Consider the following 22,415-nt stretch of genomic DNA (forward strand, 5'->3'; position numbering starts at 1 on the left):
CCCGAGGGAGAAAGGACTTCGATTGTGAAGAGCGAGAGAGAACTACGAGAGAGAGAAACCAAGAGGGAGGGGCTTGGTTGGGTTCGCCGGCGACGGTGGAGGTGGACGATGATGGTGGGTCGATGGCGGCGTGCAATGGAAAAATTAACAAGTTCTTTTTTTTTTTTTTTTGTGCTTAATCATCTTTGGATAAAAAGTGCGTTTTTTTTTCTTGAAGTATAAATTCTTTTACCACCAAGCATGCACAAATATTTAAGTTACATTAATTAATCTACCCATAATTCACAAATAAAAACTTAGAACACATGATGAAAGGATCCTCAAAGCACACACCTAATTGAGCAGTACTAGACTTGCTCACTCGTACATACAAAAGCTCCCAATAATACAAAGCAGACCATGAGAGAAAAAATTTTACATACAAAAAGATCTATATGGAGATAACTTAAACACTGCGTGCAAAGAGACCGAAATCTACCATCATCCGTTGACTTGGAGGAACATGCTGCCTGATTGTGGCTTAAAGGAAAAATGGATTATCTGCCATCATTTGTTGGTGTTAGTGCTTGATTTCCCATGCTATCAATGGTACTTGTGGAAGAATAACCAGTGCTAACATCGATGCTTGAAGAGTGTGTGGATGGATGAAGAAAATACTCACTCCCGTTATCTGTGTTGTGATTAACTTTCTTTCCTTGAATGTTTTTCCTTAATTCTCAATCCATCCGGTTTGACTGCCACTTCTTTCATAGTAGGCCTATCGTCTCCTTTAACACTAAGGCTTCTTTTTGCAACATTAGCAACTTTTTTAAGTTCCTTAGCATTACTCCCATTGTAGATATGATCATCAAGAATTTCCAATAGGCGATCCTCTTCTACTATAGAATCAAAATACGTTGCCAAATTTCTCTCACTTTCAGGGCTAACAAAAGAAATTACTTTCTTACTTGTCAATAATTCTGCTAAAACAACACCAAAACTATAGACATCACTTTTTTCCGTCAAATGGCTAGTACGGAACTATTCTGGATCCAAATACCCAAACATTCCTTGCACCAACGTAGTTAATTGTGTCTGATCTAGAGGAACAAGTCTTGAAGCTCCAAAGTCCGATACTTTTGCTGTGTGGTTACCATCCAAAAGTATATTTGCAGTTTTCACATCTCTATGTATAATTGGCATAGAAGCTTCACAACGTAAATATGCAAGGGCTCCTGCAGTTTCTGTAGCTATCTTCAAATGCTTGTCCCATGAGAGTAAGGATGACCGACTTTTATCATGAATATGGTCAGAAAGTGTCCCATTTGTGATGAACTCATAGACTAGTAAGGGAACTTCTGTTTCCAAACAACAACCTAGCAATTTGACAACATTCCGGTGGTTGATCTGAGTAAGCACAACTACCTCGTTTATGAATTGCTCTATCTGACTTTGATCACCAATTTTGGACTTTTTAATAGCAACCACTTTGTTATTTGGCAACACTCCTTTGTAAACAGTTCCATAACCTCCTTGACCAAGGATATTACTTTTGTTGTAATTGTCGGTTGCCTTTTTAAGTTCTTCTGCACTATAGATTTTTGCTGTATCCATAGATCCAGTGTGATGTTGGAGTCGTTGCTGTAACATTAAGCCCCCATTTTGCTGAAACCACTTCTCTTTGAGTTTGATGAGTTTTCTTTTCTTGAGTCCCCAATATACCCAGGAGGTTCCCACAAGGAGCACTACGAGGCTTATGCTGACACCTGTATTTGCATATTCAAAGTTATAAAATACACTTCGGCCAATTAGCTAGAAAGTTTCGTATCTCTATCGAGAAGGTTACGAACCTAATATGTATTATATTAAGATCATGAGTCAACCAAGATTTGAAATACATGAATGTTTGTCAAGCAAATGATCTATGCACTGGGAAAGTATATAATTAGTGATTCCATAATATTGTAGTTTTCAAAGTAGAAATCAGTGAGCTTGGGAAATAAAGTTCTTATAAATGTACGTACGTACGTACCCAATGCAATGCTGATGATCTTATTATTAGATTGGCCAACTATAGGCCTGCAATCTGTTCCGTCTATCCTCCCATCGCCTTCGTATCCCTTGGGACAAGTGCATGTGTAATTTCCATTAGTGTTGATGCATGTTGCTGTGGCATTGCAAGCTGGTTTCCAATTGCCCAGCTTGCACTCATCAATATCTGAAACACAATAAATATATATAGCCAGCCGTCACAAGAAATTTCAATGTTTCCATACAAACTTAAAAAAAAAAAAAAATTATACGGATGTAATTAAGACCACTTGAAATGTGTCGTATCAAAAAATATGATTAGGAATGTTAAGAGGTGGCTTGAATTCAGATGGAACAGTGCATTTGTCGTATGTTCGCTCGAGCAGAGGTTCACTCAACTCGAGCGAAATCAAGCAGAGAGCTTTGCTCAAGTATCACTCGAGATTCAGCTCGAGCGATATGAAGACAGAGAGCTTCGCTCGAGCATCGCTTGAGATTCAGCTCGAGCGATATAAAGACTGAGAGCTTCGCTCGACCCTCGCTGGACATTCAGCTCGAGCGATATTCAGTCTGAGAGTTTCGCTCGACATCGCTCGTCTGTTGGCTTGAGCGAAGTGTACAAAACCTACGCTCACTCGACACTTGCTCGAGTGTTTGCTTGAGCCAATGTTCACAGAAGTGAATTCTCACTGTTCCTATAAATACCAAACGGCGCCCCCTTTGATTTTAACACTTCAGAAATCATTTTTGTCTTGTTTTAGTGATTTCTTGAGAGAGAAGTTAGAGTGAGTTTGAGAGATAACTTTCTTGTGAAGTTTTTTATTATTCATCTGTACTCCATCTTTGTTGATAGTGAAATCTCCGATACTGACCACACCAGTGGACGTAGGCTCATTTTGAGTCGAACCACTTAATTCTTGGTGTTCTTTCTGTGTGATTGTCATCAATTTCTTTCGTTTATTTCCACTACTATACTTCGAGTTAGTCTTAGATATACAGTTATTCCCAACAAACTGGTATCAGAGCTTGGCTCAGGGTGATCTGGTGGGATGGCTATGGCTAAGTTCGAAGTGGAGAAATTTGACGGTTAGAACAATTTCAGTTTATGGCACATCAAGATGAAGGCTTTACTGTGACAACAGAGCTTGTCAAAAGTATTAGAAGTGTCAGTATTTGACGATTCTCCGGCTCCTTCAAAAGAAGAAGAAGAAAAGGTACATAGTACTATTCTTTTGTCACTATCTGATGGAGTTTTAAGAGTGGTTGCTGACGAGGAGACTACAACTAGTCTTTGGTCGGCGCTTGAGAATCTGTACATCAAGAGATCTCTCACCAACCGTTTATATTTGAAACAACGGTTGTACATTCTCAAAATGAAGGAAGGTACTCTTATTTCTGAACACCTAGATGAATTTAATAAAATCATTATGGATCTGAGGGATATAGATATTAAGCTTGAAGAAGAAGATCAAGCGTTAATTATTTTATGTTCATTACCCACATCTTTTGAGAACTTTGTGAATTCCATATTGTATGGTAGAAATACAATTTCCTTGGTAGATGTAAAATCTGCTTTGAATTCTAAGGAGTTGAGGAATAAATTGAGTGTGAAGAACATTAATGAACAAGCTAGTGGCTTGCTTGTTAAGGGGTCCTCAAGCAGGGGTAGATCGAATGACAGGGGTTCAGTGAAGTATAAGGGGAAATCTAGGGGCAGTTCACAAACAACGTTTAGTAAGAAAAATGTCAAATGTCATTACTGTCATAAGTTTGGTCACTACAAAAATGAGTGTCCAAAATTGAAAAACAAAGAGGACGGCACTAGTTCCTCTAATGCCGTTAGTGTTGCTGATGATAGGTCTAACGACCCAGATCTTGTTCTAGCAATTAGCGACTCCAATATTCGCTTTAGTGACAAGTGGGTCATGGACTCAGCTTGCACTTTTCATATGTGTCCCAAGAGGGACTGGTTCACTAACTATGAATCAGTCAACGGAGGCTCCGTTCTGTTAGGGAATGATATGGCTTGTAAAATTGTTGAGATTGGTTCAGTTAGAATTAAGATGTTTGATGGAATTGTCCAGACATTATCTAATGTTCGACACATTCCAGAGTTGAAAAAGAATCTTATTTCTTTGGGTACTCTTGATTCTCTGGACTACAAGTACACTGGTGAAGGTGGAGCTATCAGAGTCAGTAAGGGATCTATGGTTGTGATGAAAGGAGATAAGACAAATGGTCTTTATTTCTTTCAAGGCTCTACAGTGACAGCTGCAGCTGCAGTGTCTGTTTCAGATGATCCAGATTCAGATGTCACCCGTTTGTGGCATATGGGTTTGGGTCATATGAGTGAGAAGGGGATGTCAATTTTGAGTAAGTAAGGTTTGTTATGTGACCAGAAGATAGGAAAACTGGATTTCTGTGAACACTGTGTGTTTGGAAAACAGTGCAGGGTTCAGTTCTCTACAGGGGTTCACAGAACCAAAAGTTCTGTGGACTATATTCATTCTGATCTTTGGGGCCCATCTTCCGTCCCGTCAAAAGGTGGAGTTCAGTATTTACTTACATTCATTGATGATTTCTCACGGAAGGTTTGGGTTTACTTTTTGAAGCAGAAAAGCAATCTATTTGTTAACTTCAAACAGTGGAAAGCTTTGATTGAAAATCAGACGGGCAAGAAAATCAAGCGACTTCACACTGACAATGGTATGCAGTTTTGTGGAGGTGAGTTATGAATTCTGCAAAAATGAAGGTATTGCCAGACATCGTACAGTTAGACATACTCCACAGCAAAATGGGGTAGCTGAACGGATGAACAGGACTCTCTTGGAGAGAGCCCGCAATATGCTTTCTAATGCAGGCTTGGCTAAGGATTTCTGGACTGAAGCAATCAACACAGCCTGCTTCTTGGTCAATCGTTCTCCAGCTACAGCGATTGGTTTGAAGACTCCGAATGAGGTATGGTCTGATACTCCTGCTGATTATTCAAATTTGAAAATTTTTGGTTGTCCTGCATATTTCCATGTTAATGATGGAAAACTTGAGCCAAGGGCAAAGAAAGACATATTCATTGGGTATGCCAGTGGGGTGAAGGGATTCAGGTTGTGGTGTACTGATCCTAAATCACCTAAGTTTGTGATCAGTAGGGATGTCACTTTTGATGAAAAATCCATGCTTAATCCGAGAAAGGAGATTACTGTGTCTACAAGAAAAGAACAGGATGCTAGAAAGCAGGTGGAGTTTCAGGTGGAAGCACCACAAGGGCTGCCCTGTGGCGCCCAAGATCATGCTATTGCAGATGAGCATGATTCTGTTTCAAGTAGCGGCGCACAAGGTGAGCAAGACTACAATATAGCGACTGGTAGACAGAGGAGGCAGATTAGACCACCTCAGAGATATGCTCATGCAGATATGGTGATGTATGCTCTTACTACGACAGAGAATATTGTTGGTCAGGAGCCTTCCAGTTATTTAGAAGCTGTCAAGAGAGCAGAATCTGCACAGTGGCGCGCAGCTATGACTGAAGAGATTGAGTTTCTTCACAAAAACCAAACATGAGATTTGGTTCTGTTGCCAAAGAAGGTGAAGACTATTGGCTGCAAATGGGTCTTCAAAAGAAAAGAGGGAATCCAGGGTGATACAAATGCAAGATACAAGGCACGCTTAGTTGCTAAGGGCTTCAGTCAGATAGAAGGTATCGACTTCAATGAAGTCTTCTCTCTAGTGGTGAAATACAGTTCGATCAGATTGCTACTTGCTATAGTAGCATTGTATGACTTAGAGCTACAGTAACTTGATGTTAAAACAACATTCCTACATGGTGAGCTTGAAGAGACCATTTATATGCATCAGCCAGAGGGATTCATTGTTGAAAGCAAAGAAGATCATGTGTGCAGATTGAAGAAATCATTATATGGTTTGAAGCAGTCTCCAAGGCAATGGTATAAGTGTTTTGATTCCTTTATGATTGATCATGGTTATTTGAGAAGTAACTATGATAGTTGTGTTTATCATAAGGAGTTATCTGATAAGTCTTTTATTTATTTGCTATTATATGTTGATGATATGCTTATTGCTGCTAGAGGCATATCTGACATTGGTTTGTTAAAGACCTAACTCAGAAATGAGTTTGAAATGAAAGACTTAGATGCTGCAAAGAAGATTTTGGGGATGGAAATCTTCAGAGATAGGAAAGCTGGAAAGTTGTACTTGTCCCAGGGAAAGTACATTGAGAAAGTGCTTCAGAGATTTGGAATGTTTGATTCCAAACCAGTAAGTACACCACTTGCTACACACTTTAAACTTTCAGCTTCCCTATCTCCTCAGACAGATGAAGAGGAACAGTTCATGGCTAGTGTTCCTTATTCCAGTGCAGTTGGCAGCATCATGTATGCAATGGTTTGCACTCGTCTAGACATTTCACAGGCTGTGAGCGTAGTTAGTAGGTATATGGCTAATCCGGGTAAGACTCATTGGCAGGCTGTGAAATGGATACTCAGGTATTTGAGGGGAACCTTAAACTTTGGCTTAATATTTGATAGAGATGTCGATCTCAGTTCCAAACTTACTGGTTTGTTGATTCTGATTATGCTGGAGACTTAGATAAAAGAAGATCATTGACAGGTTATGTTTTCACTTTGTGTGGGTCTGCTATTAGTTGGAAAGTAACACTGCAATCCACTGTTGCTTTATCAACTACAGAGGCAGAGTACATGGCAGCATCAGAGGCTGTTATTGAGGCCATTTGGTTGAAAGGCTTGATCAATGATTTGGGTTTACAGCAAGATGGGATCTCAGTATTCTGTGACAGTCAGAGTGCAATACATTTGACAAAAATCAAATGTATCACGAGAGAACGAAGCACATTGATGTCAGGTATCATTTTCTCAAAGAGATTGTTACAGAGGGTGTTATACAGATTCTGAAGATTGCTACTACAGAGAATCCAGCAGATATGATGACAAAGCCAGTTGCAGTATACAAGTTCAAACTCTGTTTGGACTTGATTGAGGTTCGCATTTCGTAATTCCCGTAAGGGATTTGGTGGTGGGGATTGGCTTTGTGGTCAGAGGTTTTTTGTGTTGAAATTGGCAGAGTTCAAGCCAAGGTGGAGATTTGTTAAGAAGTGGCTTGAATTCAGATGGAACAGTGCATTTGTCGTATGTTCGCTCGAGCGGAGGTTCACTCAGCTCGAGCGAAATCAGGCAGAGAGCGTCTCTCAAGCATCGCTCGAGATTCAGCTCGAGCGATATGAAGACAGAGAGCTTCACTCGACATTCGCTCGACATCCAGCTCGAGTGAATTCAGACAGAGAGCTTCGCTCGAGCATCGCTCGAGCATCGCTCGAGATTCAGTTCGAGCGATATGAAGACAGAGAGCTTCGCTCGACCCTCGCTCGACATTCAGCTCGAGCGATATTCAGTCTGAGAGTTTCGCTCGACATCGCTCGTCTGTTGGCTTGAGCGAAGTGTACAAAACCTACGCTCGCTCGACACTCGCTCGAGTGTTCGCTCGAGCCAATGTTCACAGAAGTGAATTCTCACTGTTCCTATAAATACCAAACCGCGCCCCCTTTGATTTTAACACTTCAGAAATAATTTTTGTCTTGTTTTAGTGATTTCTTGAGAGAGAAGTTAGAGTGAGTTTGAGAGATAACTTCCTTGTGAAGTTTTGTATTATTCATCTGTACTCCATCTTTGTTGATAGTGAAATCTCCGATACTGACCCCACCAGTGGACGTAGGCTCACTTTGAGTCTAACCACTTAATTCTTGGTATTCTTTCTGTGTGATTGTCATCAATTTCTTTCGTTTATTTCCGGTACTATACTTCGAGTTAGTCTTAGATATACAGTTATTCCCAACAAGGAATAATAAGACAGATAAAGGATGGCATCATTTACCTTGGCAACTATCATCGTGTCCATCAGGAAGGTATGGGTTCCCTCGATCACCCTTCAAGCAATTGCAACGATAACCAGGGCGTTAGTGGAATTGTAACAATAACTATGTGTTGCCTTACATGCGTAGCTTCCCTTATTTTTCTGAGCATCTTTACATGTCTTATTTCCAATTGCCCAATCAAGCGCCAGAGGTACAATCTTCCTATTCTTTAAGTTTGTGAAATCTACAGAGGAAAATTTGTATGCTTGTTCATCCACTATAAAGTCGTAACCACATTGATGTTTGCCACAAGGTAAGGTGTCGTTGCTCAAGCTCCGAACGTTCAAAATATACCCAGTTGCTCCTTTCGGGATAGAAGTCTAGCAGCAGCCAATGCCAGAGCAAGACCCGTTAACCACATTGTGATTTTGGTCACAGAGTGATAAGCACCCAGTGGTGAAGCCCTTCTGTTCCTCTGAACCTTGAATATACGTATAAACATCACAACCAACAGCAGTGATCTTGTTCCTCGTTTCTGAGATGCGAAAACTTGACAAATTAAGCAAGGCAGAGATGCGTGTGTAGTCCACACTAGTTGACCTCAAGCATCGACTGTAAGGACCGTTGGGCTGACTGCAAGTTTTAGCTATTGTTCGGTCAGAAGAAGGGCCACGATTGGAGATGCAAGAACTATATGATGGATTATCTTTGGGCCCACCGCAATGTTTAAAATTATTTTCGGAATCGGCGCCTTCGAGGAAATTGTAGCCTTTGTGATCGCAGCCTTTGCAAAGGAGGGCTACGGGGTTTGAGACTCACAGTTCACCATTTGGTACTGATATGTCCTCAACAGGTATATCACTGTCCAGAAATGGTGTTGCTGGATCCAACGTTTGGTTACAAGTGATGACAAAAGTTTGGTCAAGGGAACAGCTCTTGCTTGTTCCAAATGGGTAGGGTATTTTAATTTTTCCACACATACGGTCGCAGATTGAGTTTGGAATATATGCTGCTGTGGCTGCTAAAGTTATGACCCCAATTAGCAGTTGTTGTAGAAGTTTTCCAATCATATCCATGGCTTTCCTTTACTCTGCTTTCTTTGTGCTGCAGACAGCTTTAAAAGGCCTAGTCTCTGTAGAAGTCAATTAGGTACGTACCTTTAACGAGACTAATTAGGATGAGTTAGAATTTTTAGTCAATGCAAAACAGCAAGAAATATGTATCAATACAAGCAACTTGAGTTTTCTTTATATGGTTCGTTAAGAAACATGATATATATATATAGCGAAGTAAACATGTCATGTACATTAATCCATAAAAGCAGAACAGTCCATTCACCTGCACCAAATGAGAATATATAACATATTAACAGTACAACCTCATAACTCGAGTATAGTATGCAGCACCACAAGCAGGCAGCAACATGATTAATTGGATGGAAATTGCGAAAGAACAACCGTATGGCATTGACAAAATGCCTGCTGCTCGAGTTTTCTTTCTTGAGCAGCAAAGGGGAAAATTGCATGAGAAGAAGATAGCTAGGTTTCTTGATAGTAGATCTATGAACCTCACCTCTCCCACTTGAGCACAATAGGATTATTAGCGGCCACTTCCTTCAGCTGCCCCGCTTTCCCTTCATTTGCTCTACCTTTCTTAACAACTTTGAAACAATTTATTCTTCTTTAAAGAAGAAAGAGATACATATATAGACTTGTCTGATCCTTTATCGAACCAAGTTAAGTGTTTTTCCCTAGCTCTTGGTTCAACAAAATATGATCTCTTATTCAAAAGAAAAGTAGGAAGGACGGAAGCAATATTGTTTTTAACTTTGGATAAGTAAAAGATTCCCCAATCCCATCATCTGATTGTGGTTTATAAAGTATCCTATGCATGCAGCCGTTAAGATGATCAAGCCAATACCTTTATACTCCTCCAATTGAATGTTTTATCCTTTATGTATCAAATTATTAAACTAAAAAATATAGCCTTTAATTATAAAAAAGGGACATATAGTACTCATATCGAACTTCAACCGTTAAGATGAATAAAAACAAATGCGAGGTGTACAATCTTGGCAATCAAATATAAGTGAGATATATTTTTTTCAAGGGTCTGAGTGAGATATTTACATTCTCTACACTTGCTTCTTTTATCCTTCCAAATATATATAAAGAGGTGATTGAATATGTGACTGAATATGCTTTGTCATTGCAGAAAGCTCATAAAGTGGTGCAGGTTTCTGAGTGTAAAGAGGCCAAGCAAGTGTGCTATTGGAAACTCCCTCCATTTGGTTACAGTTTGAAACTAAATGTGGATGCAGGTGCCATTTTTGATCAAAGGAATTAGGCTGGTGTGGGGGTGGTACTAAGAGATGAAACAGGGGCTGTTATTATAGCATGCAGTAAGATAGCAAATGAGATGACAAACCAAGAAAATGTTGAAGCTTTAGCAATGTTAAGAGGGCTGCAGTTTTGGAAACTGATTGTTTCTTGTTGGTTAATGAGCTTCAATCATCTGGTGAAAATTTAACACCTCTAGGTTGGACATTTGCTGCAAGACATACAGAGATTGTTGAGCTATTTCCAAGAGTGGATAGTGTACATGTTCACAGATTGGAAAATGAAGCTGCATATAGATTGGCTAGGAATGCTTTGAATGTGGTAGATACTGAAATGTGGCGGGACCATGTCCCAATTATGTCTGTTTCCCAATCTATTTGGCTTGATAAGAACAATTTGTAATGCTTTTATGCGTTTAATGACATTGATGTTTTCCTATATATAAAACGCAGGTCGAATAATAAAACACAAATTATAAGATAGGTCTTCAAAAGTAGCAAAATAACAAACAAAAATTCAAGCAGTTGATTTGACAAAAGATATCTTATCCAAAGATAAAAGTAACAAAGAAAAATGAATATCATCATGTAAATTTATGACTGACAAAGCGAAAGATTCCCTGTAATAATCGGGCTTTAGGCCTAGCCCCTTTGAAGTCAGCCGGTTGTATGAAGCCCAGCCCACAAGCAGGTGATGTGAGACCGAGCGGCGTCGTTTGGGTGAAGGGATTAATTTCCCTTTTCGGATGCACTGTTCTTCGTCTTCACGTATCCTCCACTGCACTGCAATTCCGCACTTCACTCAACCGTGCACCCACTACTTTGAAGTTATTTTTTTTCTTTTCTCTATCTCTTCTTGCGATCAAGAAGCAACCCATCACCCTTGGAGCAGAGTTTTCCTTCGGTTCCTCTCAAGTTTCTTCACCCCTTCACCTTGTGCTCAACTCAAGGTTTTGGAACTTCAAATTGTATTTCCACTACAATTTCGTTCGGCTTCTGATCAAATTTTTTGGTTATTTCTTCCTTCAATCCAGATTTTTTTCTCTCTTTCTTTTTTGGTTTTTCTTCTTTTTTTCCCTGTTCTTCTGGTTTTGCTCGCACGGCTTCTCTTTATTTTGGTGCTGCTCGATTTTGCTCACACACACAAACCACTCCACTTTGGCTTGCCGTTGCCCACACTCAACTTCTCAAGCCTTCCTTGTGCAGGTCGCATTCTCTTTCACTAGAGATTGCTGTGAATTTCTTTTTGGGGCGTGGTTTGCAGTGAATTACAGCGGCTTATTCAAAGTGGTTTGAAGTTTTGTGATTTCTTTTGGGTAAGTTTCCCGAAGCTTTTGGTGGTTTTAAATGATAGGTTTGGACTGTGTAGTTGTAATAGAGTTACTGATTTGATGGTGGTTGAGTATGATGGAATTCTTGATATTGAGGAGTATGGTTTTGGATGGATTTGTGAGACTGTTTTAGACTATTATTTGAGACTTTTTAGTGTGAATTGATGGGTGTTTTGAGTTAGTTGTTTTGAATTTTTTATGCAAGTCTTAAATTGTTGAATGAATAAAATATTGATGCGGACACTGAAATTGTTTTATTGGAAGGTTGGAAGTGAAGTTTGGTTTGGGTTATGTTTTAATTATTGGAGTTGCAGTTGTTGGTTTTGGAAATAATTATAGTTGGTTTGGTGTTAATAGAAGGTGGTTGTTTTGGATTTTTAAATGCGAATGGTTTGAGGAGAGAGCTATTCAGGTTTAATTGTTATGATAGTTATTGAGTTGTGAAGGGACTGTTTTGATTTATTACTCAATAAATAACAGCCTACTAGATTGGTTATTAAATGTTGGATATATATTCTTTTTGTTTAGGTGGTGTTACTATTAGAGTTCCGGCTCAAGGTGTTGATAATACGAAGAAGTCAGGTCAGCGGGGTTCATATCAATGTTTTGAATACCTTACTGGACGCTGTACTGGTCAAGGCATTGGAATGAAATATTTCGGTACCGGTACCTTTTCGGAATAGCATTTCGGGATAACATTTCAGAATAGTCGATATATAAATAAATTATATATAAATACATATATATATAAATTATAAATAGTCTAGTCTGAATTGAGGGTTAAAAAATAAACTTGTAGTTTAAAAAAATGAAAAAAAAAAAACACTAGCCGAAATATCGACCGGTACCGGCCGAAATTGAGGCCAGTATAGGCCGAAATTTAGGCCGGTATGTCCGGTACCGGCTGGTATTTTGGCCGATACGAAATAGATATAGTCCCTGTACTAGCTGGACGGCCGGTATGAAAAATTTCAGCCGTACCGGCCGGTACGGAACGAAATTCAAAACTATGTTTCATATACTAGTTTTGCATAAGAGAAATAAAATGAGGTTGACTTTGAAAATAAACATGTTTATTTTTGAAAAGAAATGATCTGAAACAACCTCAACTGTTTATTCTGCACATGCATAAATTCAATATAAGAGAAAGTGTTTTTCTATCATGACTGGTGTAGAGATGAGCTAGTTTTGTGCACTTTATTTCTGAACTATGCAAAAGAGTGAATAAGGAATTCTAAAAGTTTTTGTTATAAGCCAATGAAAATATTTTGATTCTGTTTAGTCGAACATGTGAAGCGATCTAAACCACCATCAAATGATGATATGATTATAATGTTTCAGTTTAGAAATGCTAACGAATTTTCTTTTTTTGGAATAAGTTTATTTTCTGGAAATTTCGCTCTAATGCTTTTGTACGAAGTTTTGTTTCTGCCTTCTGAAAGTAAATTTTTTGTTCTGCTTATCAAATGTTATAAATGCTCATGTTTACATGCTAGTATATGCTCTTTACTTGCTGAGTTGTTGATAACTCACCCCTTTAATTTGCATAATATTTCAGATGACATTGATGGTTCAGTTGAGGATCATTATTAGAGTTTATGGAGAAGCTTAGCAGTGAATGGTTATTGGGTATCTCGTGGTATTAGTGTTGATGTTGGAAGTTATTTATATTTCTTAAGTTTGCTTCAATGGATTTAGACGGTTTATGGAGACTTATGTTAATGTTTTATTATTTCTAGTTTGTTATTTGAGACATGAAGAAGAGTTGAATTTTTATTTGGGTTGTTGGATTGAAAATTGGATAGATGAGTTTATATGGTTCATTTAATTGAAGCATTTACGTTTGATTTGAGGTTTGAGAAAATATATATTCTTGAATTTAGAAGTACTCTAGCCTTGTTAGAGTTGATTATCAGGTTATATGAGTTAACTCTCCGGACCCTCGGGGACGGGGCGTTACATTCCCGCAACAATAATTTAAGATAAGCTCAATCATATGGAATGACTCAAGTCTTTCTTTTCTTTTCCGATAATGGGCCACTAGCACTTCTATGGTCTTTTATGAGATTTCTAAAACTTTTATCGAAATTTTAGGAGTTCAAGTAGGACATAGATGTATTCAGTGAGCCAATGCGATCCAACTAGAAAAAACAATAAAATCTTTATCAATGAATAAAAATCTCTTCCTGCATGCCCATATATATTGTTGAGTAGCTAGGAAGATATAATATATATATATATATGTCCTTGTTGGACTAACAATATTAATTAAGGAAGGGTACCTACTAAAATAAATTATTCAAACGAAAAACGACTACTATGAGTATTCAAAATAAATTATTTCGATAATCTAAGTTATCAACAATTCAGTAAGCAGAGAACATATACCAGTGGATAAACATGAGCATTTACAGAAACCAGAATGCAGAACAAAACATTTTCATTTTCAGAGTGCGGAAGCAGAACATGTTATCGAAATATCAGAGCGAATATTTAAAAATAATTTCATTCAAAATATTCTTTGGCATAACATAAAAGATCATCATCAGAACATCATATCAGAACAGAGGCCATGTATAATCCCCGTGGTAGGGTTGTGCATCTGCGGATAGCCAAGCAGAACATGAAACACTCTGTCACCAAGGTGTGCACTCAAAATAGAGACCACTATTATAACCCGTGGCAGGGCCGTATCCACTATTATTACCCGTGGTTGGGCCGTATCCACTATTATTACCCGTGGTTGGGCCGTATCCACTATTATTACCCGTGGTTGGGCCATATCCACTATTGTAACTCGTGGTTGGGCCGTATGCCACTATTATCACCCGTGGCAGAGCCGTAACTGAACAGAACGGAAACAAAATCAAATTCAGAATCAGAGAATCATGCCAAAGATTTTCAGAAATCACGTCTTATCCAAACAGAGTACTGAACAAAAATCTTCAGAACAGAACAAAATCATATCACAACATAATTTATGCACAAATTTCATATTCGCTCTCATTTTCAAAGTTTAGAAATAGAATGTCAAAAATAAGCTCATATCTACACCAGTTATGACAGAAAATACTTTCTTCTTAAACAAAATCTCATGAATAATGTAGAACAAATAACTGAGGTAGTTCAAATTTCTTTTTATAACAAAACATGCATATTTTTCAAAACGGACCTCAGTTCATTTTATTTAATGCAAATTCTAGTATAGGAACCCCGCTTACCTGGACTTATTAGCTTTTCAGAAATTTCCTCAAAATGTCGATAATTAACAATCGTCACCTATCAAATAATCAAGTAATTCCCGTAAATTTTCAAACAATCACGTATTTCGGTATTTAAGTCTAAACTTATAGAATAACTTATTTAATACCATAAACCCTCAAAAGTCCAAAAATATAACATCCCTTCCTAAAATTGGCAACGTCCATTTAATAACTTCGGCTAAAAACATTTAAAAGTCTAACTTATTTACTATTGACGTGTAATTATAAAATCTAATACTAGCTAATATAATTACACCAAAAATATTTTAAATTACACAGCGATCATATAATAAACTAAGTCATTGTAAAAATACAACATTTACCGATTATTCCTTTGAAAGAAATAACAATTTAAAGCATTTAAGAAACATTTTTTACTAACATAATAAAAGACTTATCTGTCATAAAAAACCCTTCGTAAAAGTCAACCCAACCCAACCGAAAAGTATAACCTCAGACCACCTAAAGCCTTGGCTTGAAACTCAAGGGTAAAATCGTAATATCCTAGATGTAAGTTTCCCTAACCTTACATAAAGATCAAAACACCTCAAAATGTAGGGCAACAAATTACTGGAACCACAAATGCATGCAATGGACGCTCACTAAAACCGGAAATAGTTTTCAAGTGTGAAAAAAGGCAGTGACAAGGCTCACCGAGGAAGGAGGCTACACCAGGGATCCAATCGGAGCTGAGTGGCTTCGATGGAAAATGTTGGTAGTTGGGTGGCGTGCTGATGAAGAATGCACGGCTGAACAGGGCTGACGAAGAGTATCTAGCCAGTGGTTTGAGGTTGGCTGAGTGGTTCGGCAGCGTGATAAGCAGAGCTAAGTAATGACAGAGACAGAGCAACCGCGAGGGAGAGAGGGAGTTTGCGTATCATGCAGCGTTAGCGGTGAAAGGTGGTGCTAGGTGACAACTGGACGACTTCCGACTGTGGAGACTTATTCCTTGGCGTACACTACTGCTGCTGGCGGCGGCGCTTGGCTGGTTTGCGTTGAAAAGCAGCAAACAGAAAAGGAAAAAAAAGGTGCTCTGTTTTCGGAGACAAAAACAGAGGTTTCTTCAATGGCTTGAACGATGGCTTAGGGTGGGATGCGACGGCAGCGTTGAGTCTGATTTGTGGGTTGCTGCTACGGGAAAGATGCTGGTGGCAGCGACTGGATCGTGATGTGGAAGAGTTTGGCAGTGAGACTACCCTTCGGTGGTGGTTGTGTGGTTCTCGTGGGGCTCGGGCAGTGGCTAAAACCTGGTGGTAAGCATGGCTGTGTGCGTGAACCAATGGTTGGGCGCGGCAAGGTGGTGAACGAGCTAGAGGGCGAGCGCTGTTTGCGAAGAGGAGGAAAAAAAAAATATATTGGGCTAAGGTTTCGCTTAGGAGGGCAGCGGCGGAAGCATTCTTTGAATACATACATATATAAATATATATAAGTGGAGGAACAAGAAAAGAAAACCCTAGAGAGCCGAGAGAGAGACGTGCGCGCGGATGTGCCGTGTGTGTGCATGGAGTGGGCGAGAGGAAAATTATGGGAGTAAAGAAAAAAAATAGACGGAAATGAGAAGAAAACAAACAAAAACAAAAAAATAATTAATTAAACATGCGGGGAGAATAAAAAAAAATAAACGACCAAGATCTCCAAATTAAAAGAAAATCACTACTCAAATTCGTAAAATAAAAACTTAAAAAAAAATATCAAGCTCCAATAAATAAATAAATAAAAATTTAAAGTTCAACTATACCAATTTTGAGTCCGAGTGTTATAGTAAAATCTAAACTTTTTGCAGCTTCAAAATTGCGACGAATAATTTAGGCCCCAATTATGGGAAGAGAAAGCCGTGATCTGCCGACACATTTTTTTTTTCACTTAGAGATTAAAAAAGTATTTTTAATAATGTTATGATTTTTTTAATGTTTAAAATTATTAAAAGAATTCATTAAAAAAAAATGAATTACACAAATCAAGACAGATGATCTGAACCCAAAATCGGTGGCTTTAGTGCCACCTTGTGGGAATGACTAGTATAAGAAGTCTCTCTTTATTATTATTATTATTTTTTTTTTGGGAAAAGTCTTTCTTTATTTATTTTTTTTCCTTGGAAGAAATTTTTCTTTATTATTATTTTTTTCTGGGAAAGAATCTTTCTTTATTATGATTTTTTTCTATGACAGAAGTCATTTACAAGCACTAATAATTTTTATAAAATAAAGCCTGCACGTATGTACATGATTAATATTTATAACAATATGAATAAGCTCTGATCTCTTCCTCACTTTATATCTTAAGGTTTAGATGGAAACGTTAAGAAATCTGATCGAACACAACCGTACTGATCTATTTCTAGCTAGAAACATATATATAAATATATATATATATATATATATTAAATTTATGAATATATTGGATTAATCTTTGTTTTATATTTTACCCAAATAGTTATTGGCACCACGGAAAGCTTATGATAATTGATTACTAATAAAAGTGTAAGAATTTAGAAATTAGGGACTATTTTTCATCTCATCCACCTTTGAAATTATTCAATGTTTAAAAACCCAAAAATCTCTCATTTTGCCAAAAATTTGTTAGTTTCTATTTTATATGGACTAATATGTCCAAAAGGTAAATTAAGAGACTATTTTAGTATTTAACCATTATTTTTGTTTACTATTCTTACATTATACAGTACTACGTACTTTGGAGTATATAAGATGATAATTTCTCCTTGTAGGCTAGTTCATTTGTTGATCAAGTCTTTTTTGACATGTAAATTCAATGTTACTTATATTAGTATCGACTCTCTATCGCATAATCGAGCTAATTAATAGCCTTGCTCACGTGATTGATGCGACACTTATTTAGATCACCAACTTTAATTCTCTTTTTCTTCAAATTCATCACAGAATCATGAGTTGAAACTTTCAAAACTTATATATAGTCAGTCTCTTATTAACGAAAATAATTGCATTAAAAGATGTGACACCAAATGATATAATAACATCTATGTCACAATCCTTTTACAATATATAATTTTGAATTGAAGCAAAATAATAATAATAATAATAATAATAATAATAATAATATTTTAATATGATATTGTGGATAAGTTGGAGAACTGTAGGTAGCTATTCTATCATTGTCCTCGTAGAGTTTACTACCGGCCGGGCGGCACTGGGAAATATGTTGTTAGAACATTCTTTTATTTGGATGTAGCTGCGCAAATCTACATTGAAGACTAAGCCAAAGACGCCAGGGAGGATGGTTGAACAGCTATTTTCATATTCCGATTACATGTTTCAAAAGTAGAATATATGGACTAAAAACACTGGCATTGGCTTAGCCAAATCCCAATATAAACTAAAATATGCCTCATTCCACATCAAAAGTGCTTCATTGGATTAGCCAAAGGAACATAATTGAAACTTTCAGCAACAATAAATAAGTAGAGCAAGTCATATTTCGCATGATACTGTTCATGGACCAAATGTACATTTTATTTCATTAGGTCACCCTTCAGTCAAACTCGTGCACAATTCCTAACTCCTACAAGTGGCAAGTGGAGAGCCCATTGACTTGCCACTGTGGATATTTGAGAAGATCTGTTATGAGGCGAGCATGATCTCAATTGACAACCTACCATATGGGGAGATCATTACTCAGCTATTATTGGAGTGCAGAGTGGCACCCCAAGCGGAGGAGTGGTTGATTGAGCAGATGAACCCTCTAGACATGACCTCACATTGTTGAAGCATTGGAAAAGAAAGGGAATGTGCTCAGCGTGAGCCTGGGCCTACACCAGATCTTGTTCATCCGACCCAGTCTCAGGCCGATGTTTCTCCCATAGCTGGAATACTAGTAAGTAGCCGATGGGTACATCTGCAGGGAATGCATGCCCTGCTTGGGTCGATACGTGTACTCTTGCTTGGGTCGATAGGATGGTCTCAGATATTACTGCGTACATCGACCGACAGATATCATCAGTACAAAGAGGGTCATCAAGGTTGGTCATCGTCTAGATATCCTTAACGAAAAGGTCAATACATTGACTAAGGAATTTTATACATTTGTAAACAACTCATTCTGAGCCACTACAAGAAATAAAGCTATTTCTGGCGGCAGAAGTCACTGCAAATACCATATATTATTGCCCCAAATAGGTAATTATGACTAAATATATTTGCCCACACTTCGCCGCTCCTAAAGAGCCAAGTAAGACATTTTGTATCGTATTTTGTATTTATAATATTTTAATATATTTCTTTTTCTATACTTTATGTAATGAATAATATTATTTAATATATCTAGTGTTTTTGTATTTCAATTCTCAATATTTTTCAATTTGAAATTTCATCTTTAATTTTAAAACAGTTCACGTTCGAACGTTAATGACAATCGTTGGGACTGTAAGACAAAACGTTCAAACGAATAGTTTACACATTCTAACGTTCGAACGAATAACTTAAATGTTCACAAGTAAGTGGGCTTAATCTTCAACTATAAATAAACCATCCAAACGTAATATTTTATACGTTCGCAGGTACTCATTCGAAAACAATATCATTTGATTTATGTTTGAACGAAACACTATTATACTGCGAATGTATAACCATTTCTCATTCACATTTAGTGACAATTTCCTTCGATCGTCACAGAAAAGAATTTTTGGTGACAGTTTCAAGACTGTCACAAATTCAAAACCATCACAAAAATTCAATTGTGTTGTAGTGACATTTTCCTGGAAATTAGGGATTCTTAATGGAATTTTTGTACGGAATTCTCGTGGAAGTCAGGGCATGTTTGGAAAGTGAGATGAGTTGAAAGCATCATATCTCATCTCAAGATTTTTCATAATAATTGTATTTGATAAAGTGGAAAACACAAATAATAAAAACTTCAAAATTAGAATATATGGACTAAGAGCACTGGCATTGACTTAGCCAAATCTCAATAAAAATTAAAATATGCCTCATTTCACAGCAGAAGTGCTGCATTGGATTGGCCAAAGGGACACAATTGAAACTTTGAGCAACAGTAAATCAGAAGAGCTAGTCATATTTGGTGTGATACTATTCATGGACCAAATGTATATTTTATTTCATTTGGAACTATCTTGCTTAAAAGCTATATTTTATTGGCTTAGTTTAGATACTCAAAGTGTTTCATCTAATCATTATAACTTTTTTCAAATTTTCACATAAAATATAATAAACAATTCAACTTTTTCAAATCTCAAAATAATAATAATATTAAAAAGTAATATTTTAACAATATTTTATTCAACTTTCAATTTTCATTTCAACTCATCTTATTTCAACTCACTATCCAAACAGTAAATCCTGTCCAACTGCCTCTTCCTTTCTCTTGTATTTCTCCCAGACTCTCCTTTTCTATCACTTTCTCTCCCTTCCACTCCATTTCCTCTTGTCCCTTGAGCGATTGGCCCGAGCTTTGCTTTTCTTTGTTTTGCAGGTGAAAATGGAGAATGAAGCACAAGTTGGAGGTGGAGCTCCCAGCCTAGTGGAACTCCCAGCCTAGTGGAGCTCCCAGCCCCTCCTTCTTGGAAGAAATTGGTCTCCCTCTCTCTCTTACCGGAATAAATTATTTGACTATGTCTTTTCTCTATCCCGAAAAAAATTATTGTATTTTGTTGTTGTAGATTTTAGCTTTCTCGTAGGTAAAATTTAGTATCTGGTTTTTGCCTATTTTACATCAATATTCTGTTTTATGTGGTGGAATATGGTGGATAATATAGTTTTTTTTTTTTTTTCTGTCTCCTGTGGCTAGGGGTTGTGCTTGAGTTTTGTGTGGGTGGAGTATTTTTTGTTTAAGGTGTTCTTCTCCTTTTCTTTTCGTAGCCATCCATAAATGTTTTCTCCTTTCTCCTTTGGGAGGAAAAGTGAAACTTGAATTTGGTTAGTAGTTGCTATTTGGAACCAATGGTTGTGGTATACTTCTTAAAATGTAGTAATTGGTGTACAAACATCAAATTAGTTCTATTTAATTATCACCCAACCCTGCTAATTTATCTTTGACTAGTCATTCTCTTCCAGAGACCTGGGTTTCTTTTTTCTTTTTATTATGATTGTTATGGTATTTGCTTCATTAAATATTCAATTCCTTGTTCCAATTCTTTTTCGGCCAACTATTCAAAACTGAATGTTGACTGTCCCTTTATAACTGGTTTCTATGATGTCTCTAGAATGTTTGATGAAATATTTAGTTGAGCTTTGGCAAAACGGAACACAGTTGGAAAGGAACGCTATGTATTTGATTTTTGCAAAGGTTTGGCCATGGTCCTAAGATTCCTTCACTAGATTCCTTCTATTTTCCATTAGGTTGCTTCTATTCATGGTGGCTTTTGTCAAGGACAAAGAGCTGGGGTGTTTGCTTCTTCACATTTTTATGGCTATTTTGAGGCAGGTTATTGGTGATATCACATTGGCCCTTTCATGTGTGTTTTTTTCTTGTAGACTCGTAGAGGGAGAAGTATGATTATTTTTGTAAAGCTAGTACATTTGTGAAGCTTGTAATCCATGGTGGCCAACTATGTGTAAAGCTAATATATATATATTTGTCGAGCTTCTATTCTTGTGGGCATGGAGGTTGCATTGTTTGCTGGAGAATTGAATGTGTACTGCTTGCTATGTATACACCTTTTTTGTAGGTTTGTATTGGTTGCTGGCATGAATGAAATTAGATTTGAATTTGTTTTCATTAACACCTCCAGTCCATTGTTGTAAGATAGATTAACAAAAGAGAATTTGTATTGCACTCTTGATAATTGAGTAACATATGATAGGTAGAAATATAAAATATAACAAAAATAAATTAGATAAAAAAAAATGTGAAGCCCAACCCGTGAAAAGCCGAAGACTAATTTGGAAGTGGGTTTTTCTTTCTTTTAGTGTGTGTGTGTGTGTGTGTGTTTTCTTTGGTGAAGTTAAGCCTTATATGTCATTTAAGTCGGTTTCATTTTCAGTGTGAGAGTATTCAAATTTCGGGCCCAGTCCGTGTAAGTGAACCCATAATCTAAAAACAAAGGCCCAGTCCCTCCCTCTATGCTGTGTCGTTTTGACCAAGGGAAGGAAACCCTAAAGTTTCTTCTTCTTTCCCCCGGTGCTGCCCAAGACTCTCCCTGCCTCTCGGCATTTGTTTTTTTCCCCTATCTAGTAGCAGCTTTCCGCCACCCATGCATCCCCTGCCACCATCTAACCACCGCTCGCGACCCCCAGTTGAAGTCGAGTTCACCACATGCAGAGCATGGCTTCTTTCGGCCATGTGAGCATCGTCGCTCACGACAATGCATGAAGCCTCTGTAGCTTGCCTTACACCAAACCACCAAGACCTACCATCCAAATCATACCATTCGAAAGTCACGCCACCGTTGAGCTAAGCTAGCTTCCACCCTTCGAAAACCCATCATCGAGCCCTCCTCTTCCTCTCAACCTTGTTCTCAACTCCCAAATCTCTAATTCCCCTCTTTGTTTTCCATTTCGTGTGGCTTAGGAGATTTTTGCCTAGGGTCCCGCCGCAAGCTGTTGTGATCCACCACCCTCTAGAGCTCATTAGAGGTTGCTTGACCCTCCCTCCAGTGTCGG

General features: G+C 37.7%; 1 pseudogene; it reads right to left on the reverse strand.

The window, feature by feature from the left end:
• Positions 1–249: 249 nt before the first annotated feature.
• LOC108980354 lies at positions 250–2,600 on the reverse strand (annotated as a pseudogene).
• Positions 2,601–22,415: the final 19,815 nt, after the last annotated feature.

The sequence above is a fragment of the Juglans regia genome, chromosome 6 (assembly GCF_001411555.2).
Source record: "Juglans regia cultivar Chandler chromosome 6, Walnut 2.0, whole genome shotgun sequence".
In the NCBI taxonomy this organism is placed as follows: domain Eukaryota; kingdom Viridiplantae; phylum Streptophyta; class Magnoliopsida; order Fagales; family Juglandaceae; genus Juglans; species Juglans regia.